Genomic DNA, 6,000 nt, shown 5'->3' with positions numbered 1-6,000 from the left:
CACACACACGCAGTACACACACAAACTGTTGGCACGTACGAGTGCAAAACAAACAGTGAATTCCTGCGCACTGTGTGATGTTAAGATATAGCCTAGCGTGTGGACCAGACTGATGGGCTGGGCTCAATGGGACGCCATATGTGCCTGCTAGTCGGCAGCTCAGACAGTGCACTCGCTGCTTTTGACAAATAAAATCCTCCGCAAAGCCCCACAAAACCCCTGCCCTACATGGCCTCCTTTATTTTCCCCGCTGATTGGGAGGTCCAACACACACTGGTAATCCTTTCCTTTGGCCTGACCATTTATGGATTGTCATACAAAAAAAGTTTGGAAGTGTATGGAATGAAATAAGAAAGGATGTCAAGTGTGTGGACCTCTCGGTCAAACCTGATTTAGACTTTGTCCTGAACTTGATTAAAAAAAAAAATTTTTTTACAGGTCTGTGTTCTGTCGAGGACAATTGCTTATAAACTAGATTTTGATCATTGGAAAACTGAACTACATACCTAGTGCCAACAAGATGTACGTATGTTCCATAATTGAATGAATTCACTGAGTAACCATACTAGACCTCTAACAGCCACAGGTTGAAAGATACATAATACAGTAATAGCACAATTTAAACTCTGGTAACACTTTATTTTAGGGATACATCTATTAGCACTAATACATACAATGTGCATGTATAAGTAACTTGTAAGGCATGTACAAAGCAAAATCAAACATTTGTTAGGCATGTATTCGCAAATGTCTTGTTCATGCACAATAAGGGATTTATTACCGATTTAACCTTAGTAAGGACGTAGTAGGCCTTAGCGTTTGCTTAGTACATGCCTTACAAGTTACTTATGCAGGCATTAACATTGTATGTATTAGTGCTAATAGATGTATCCCTAAAATAAAGTGCTACCTAAACTCCTACTGTGTGGAAGTCTGTTGGATGTGATGCACTCACACTCAATAGTATTGACAGCAAACTGCCGCAAATTCACAATTCACTAGGACATGATTCGACATGTTTGTCAAGATCATATGGTGCAATCACACATTGCAATCCCAATACAGTCCAATCACACTGCTTCAGTGTGAAGCAGCAGACTCCATAGTGGTCGATAGTCTGCCTCTGAGCTGACTAACCAATAAAGGCAAAGTCGACAGGCTCTTTATTAACTAGGCCTTGCCATCCATACACCTCCAGTCAATTCACTTTTCCCTCCAGGTTTAGGTCAGGTCTTCTGGGTTCTGGGAAAGAGATTACTGATGTCCAATCAGCGAACAGGGGAACGACGGGAGTAATGTTCCCTCTAATTTTTTTGGTGCCAGAGCAAATGCACTATATCACTGAGCAGAGCCAATAACCTTGGTGACCGGGTTATTGCCCCCCCCCCTCCATTTTAGGGGTAACATTGATGCTTAATAATATGAAGAGTTCAGATGCAAAAACCCCTAACTCCATTTCTGAAGACCTGCACTTCTATATTTTTAGAGAACCCAGTTGTTGGTTTGGTTTACATTCATGTACTTGATAATACATATAAACAGTTATATTACATAAATAAAATAAAAAAATAGGCAATTTTGATAGCTTTGTATTAAATAAAAATTAATTAAGATTATTTTCTGAAAAGGCACTTAGGGGGTTTTGCATCTGAACTCTTCATATGTTGTTATATTGTCATTCACGATATTGAATATTACAAAATCAGTTAAGTTTCCAAATCTTGATTATTACTTAATCATCAAACCACCAACATCAACATATTGTAGGCTAGGCCTACATTTGTAAGATGTTGGAAAGAAAGTATCTTTACAGCAGCCCAATAGCCCAGAAAGTTGCATTTATGTTTAAAAGGATGAATAATTTAATTTGGATTTAAATGTTTTATAATAGGCTAGGTCTATGTAACAAATTTAAAAGACTAAAATATTGAGCTTAAATTAGGCCTAGCCTACATGAAGTAAAAGTATGCACTGTCACTTTAAGAGCTCGTGGAAACTTCAGATCTTGGGAAGCAAACATTTTTCTTACCGGACAGTCTGACTGACCTTCTGGCTAACTGGGTTTTATGGACCTTCTTATCAGTAGGCTAGTAGTTCGTTTAGGCATATTAGTTCATATGTTTTCAAGACATTTCCACTGCGTGGACAAATGCTTTCATCAACACCATTTTGACGAATTTAAACCAACTCTTTGGCAATCGGTCCAGATCCTTGGTCCAGATGCTCGACACCGTTATCAACATTCATATCAGATTCACGATCGAGCTCTAGGAGAACTAGAACTTGTCTTCTATCCATTACACAGAGATGGATTTAGGGTTTTTGTGCAACTTAACACAACCGAACGCCGTAGACTAGGCTGCGAGTGACAGCTGTTACAACGTTGTCTGGTCACTGTTTTGAAGAACAGCATTCGAAGCGCAGCGTACCCGCGCTCTGTCTGTTCGCTATCAAAAAAGCAGGTGGAGGCGCAATGCTGATTGTAAGCAGAAGTCTGCGTCTAGTGTGATCGCTTAAACTGCTGTAAGATAGATGTTCCATATCTAAATAATATGTTTTATTTCGATTGGATGTTATAACGCTACAATGACTGGAAATTTCGGACAACAATCAACTGCCTCTCCACACAAATTTGCCGCCTTGTTTTACCTGCGCTGCATGGATTTGCTCTGCGCTGAGAACATGAGAGCAGTGCGCGATTGCGCAGTCGCGCAGCTTAGAGGGAACGACGGGAGTAACATCTCAAGACCCATCTTTTCCAGACCACCTACAACACCTAGGCCTGCTTACCCAGTTCCTCCAACCACCACTGCTGCCCTCCTCCCTGATCCATTATTGTCACTGTTCTATGTTGTCTCTCATTGTCCTGTTGTTTCCCCCCTGTATGTCTGTGTTGTCTACATGTTTTCTCATTTGTAAAGCGACTTTGAGTATCTTGAAAAGCGCTATATAAAAATCGTGTATTATTATTATCATTATTATTAAAATGCGAGCAGATTACACGTCAGGTTTAAATGTCAGCGGCTGGGTAAAATCAGATACTCATATCAAACTTCAGCAGAGATCACTCCTCCCAATGGTAATTGTCTCTCTGGTAGTTGGTCCATTGCAGACCCTCTGTACAAATGATATTAGTACCCTGGGCTGAATTGGGACAAAAAAGGCATTTGGGGGGGTTAAGCCCCCCACACTTGGGCTTGCATGCCCATGGGGACCCCGGTTCGAGTCCGGACGGGGTCATTTCCCAACCCTACCCCATCTCTCTCCACACTCACTTCCTGTCACACCTTCACTGTCCTAACCGAAATAAAAGCCCTTAAAAATATCTTTAAAAAAAAGGCATTTTGTGCTCCCTCCCTTACCTGGTTACCACCAGACCTAATGACAAGTGAGATAAGGTCTGGCGACCTCCCTACTGTAAATCCCACAGGGGGGGGTGTGGTTTACAATTGATGACAGGTGTTTATCGGACATTACAAATATGTATCATTTGGCAAACGAATAGCCCATAGCTTATCGTGTCAGTTGTATCTATCCCCACAAACTGGAGTCATCGCCTTGAGACGCCTCCCTGCTCTCTGATTGGAGACCATGATTGGGAACCCTCGCTGAGGGATAGACTCCATGCCGTCTTTCAGATTGGAACGATTGTGCAAAGCAGCATGGGATATCCCAGGCTACTCCCTCCCCACTATTGTGGACCATGTCCTAAGTATATGCAAAAAACCCTAAAAGCATCAGCTCCTAAGGACCATCTGACCTGTATGGTAGATTGGTAGTGCAGGGTTGTGTGAGGGTGTGTTAGGACCAGTCGAGGTGAATGACAAAAGACCAACAAAGGTCGGCGTCTGCGCCTTGAACTTAATACTCGTGTATTGCTTGGTGCGTGCACTCCCAAAAAGTAGTAATCACTCAAATAATGGAAAAAAGGAGGCGCACACAAGACTAAAAAAAAGTGTATTGAAGCCGAAATTAAACAACAGAAGTCTAAGGTTAACTGGAGAAACAGACGTTTCGGAGCTAGTCCATTCTCAATGGCTCTAGTAGATCCGAAGATACACTTCTTCACACAAGTCTTGTGTGCGTCTCCTTTTTTCCATTATCTTGAGGACCAGTCGAGGCTCATAAGACGCTGACACAGTGGTCTACCACAGGGTGACCAGACATCCCAGTTTTACCAGGACAGTCTAGTTGTGTGCCTGACAAAAGTCCTTCAGGACATTTCAATGTCTCGGCTTTTGCAATTGAGCAGTATGGAATGCATGGAGTGGCACCATTGATTCTCAAGACTGAATGCCGATATGGAGCGCACTAAAGGTCAGTTCGCCAATCAGTGCTGCTGCTCATACGCTTAACCCATTGATGCCTAAAGCACCTGCAAAATACGCCTGCTGAATGCCTATGTTGGGAAAGCTGCCTTCAGCCTATAAAAACCTAAATATCTTATCCTCTGATGCACATAAAACATTAAATAAGTTACATTTAATCCCTAACACCCTCATCTTGCAGTAGAATGTGTCCATTCAGCTGTAACATACCCACATTTTTATTAAAAAAGCTAAAATCAGGTTAATGGGTTAATATCCAGCTGTCAACTGGAGGTGTTGTGGCATTTTCCAAGCCAACGTGAGGTCGAAGTGTCCTGGCTTGAGTTTCAGAAATCTGGAAATCTGGACTCCGTTGTTTACTATTGCTGTGTTGATTGTGCAACTGGAAAAGCAATATTATTAGCCTACATTCAAATGTGTTTACGCTGAACTGAACTGGCCCTTTCCTGTTGTTCAATATGTGACGATATTAAAGAACGCAGGAGAATAAATGGGGAAGAAAAAAACAAAGGCTGAGCTGAGCTAATCATCTTTTTTTCTCTTTTAGCCTTGAGCTTTTCTGAGAAATACTCTCTTTCTCTCTCTCTCTCTCTCTCTTTCTCTCTCTCTCTCTCTCTCTCTCACTCACACACACACACACACACACACACACACACACACACACACACACACACACACACACACACACACACACACACACACACACACACACACACACACACACACACACACACACACACAAGCTTCACCACTGTGGAATCCACTAATGAAAAACTGAAACCGTTCTTTCCGTCTGCTCTTGTGTTCATGAGATGTGCTGTGCACAGCCATCGGCCAGCGGTGCTCCAACGGTACCGGGGGTGGCACGCTCATTGCCAGGGGTTCCCAACCTTTTTCAACTTGGGGCCCACTCGAAATTGTCAAAAATGTTCGGGGCCCACCTCTGACCCAATTAAGAATAAAACTCAAATAAATCAACAGCAACACACACCAAAATGTGATTATTATTTTTGGAAAATTATTTCAAGGCCCACTTGGAATACCTTCAGGGCCCACCAGTGGGCCCCGGCCCATAGGTTGGGAACCACTGCTCTAGCCTCTTCATGGTTCTGCCCTTTGCCAGGTCTAATGCCACACACCCTCACCAACCTACACTGGGATGTTGTCCTCTCTTGCTCTATCTCTCATTCGCTCCCTTTCTCTCTCCATTTCTCTCCCCCTCTCTCTCTCTCTCTCCTTCTCTCTTTCTCTCTCTTCCATTCTTTCCCACTGTCTCTCTCAACTTTTTCTGTCCTCATTCACTCACATTCTCTTTCTTTGTTTCTCTCGCACACCACCACCACCCTCTCTCTCACTGTGTTGATCCCTTTCTCTCTCCTTTTCGTTCTCTCACTCCATCTCTCTCGCACCCTTTGCTCTCTCGCCTGCTGCTGTGGCGGCGATGCCTGTCCTGACGAAAGCCGTGCCGAATCTGCTGATCACTTCGCCAGCTCTGATGAATGCCTTGCCTGTCAGATCATTTCCTGTCTTATGCAATGGCTTGCAGTTTCACTCTCTCTTTCGCTCTCTCTCTCTTTCTCTCTCTTTCTCTCTCTCTTTCGCTCTCTCTCTCTTTCTCTCTCTTTCTCTCTGTCTCTCCCTCCCTCCCTCCGTCTGGCGATAATCTTCAGCT

General features: G+C 43.2%; 1 protein-coding gene across 2 annotated transcripts in view; it reads right to left on the bottom strand.

The window, feature by feature from the left end:
* antxr1b (ANTXR cell adhesion molecule 1b) overlaps positions 1-6,000 on the bottom strand; it is a 126,354-nt gene that overhangs the window by 39,501 nt on the left and 80,853 nt on the right. The gene's annotated exons all lie outside the window — the stretch shown is intronic.

Source organism: Engraulis encrasicolus, chromosome 11 (genome assembly GCF_034702125.1).
Source record: "Engraulis encrasicolus isolate BLACKSEA-1 chromosome 11, IST_EnEncr_1.0, whole genome shotgun sequence".
In the NCBI taxonomy this organism is placed as follows: Eukaryota; Metazoa; Chordata; class Actinopteri; order Clupeiformes; family Engraulidae; genus Engraulis; species Engraulis encrasicolus.
The sequence above is the reverse complement of the archived record's forward strand: the minus strand, read 5'-3'. Positions and strand labels throughout refer to the sequence as shown.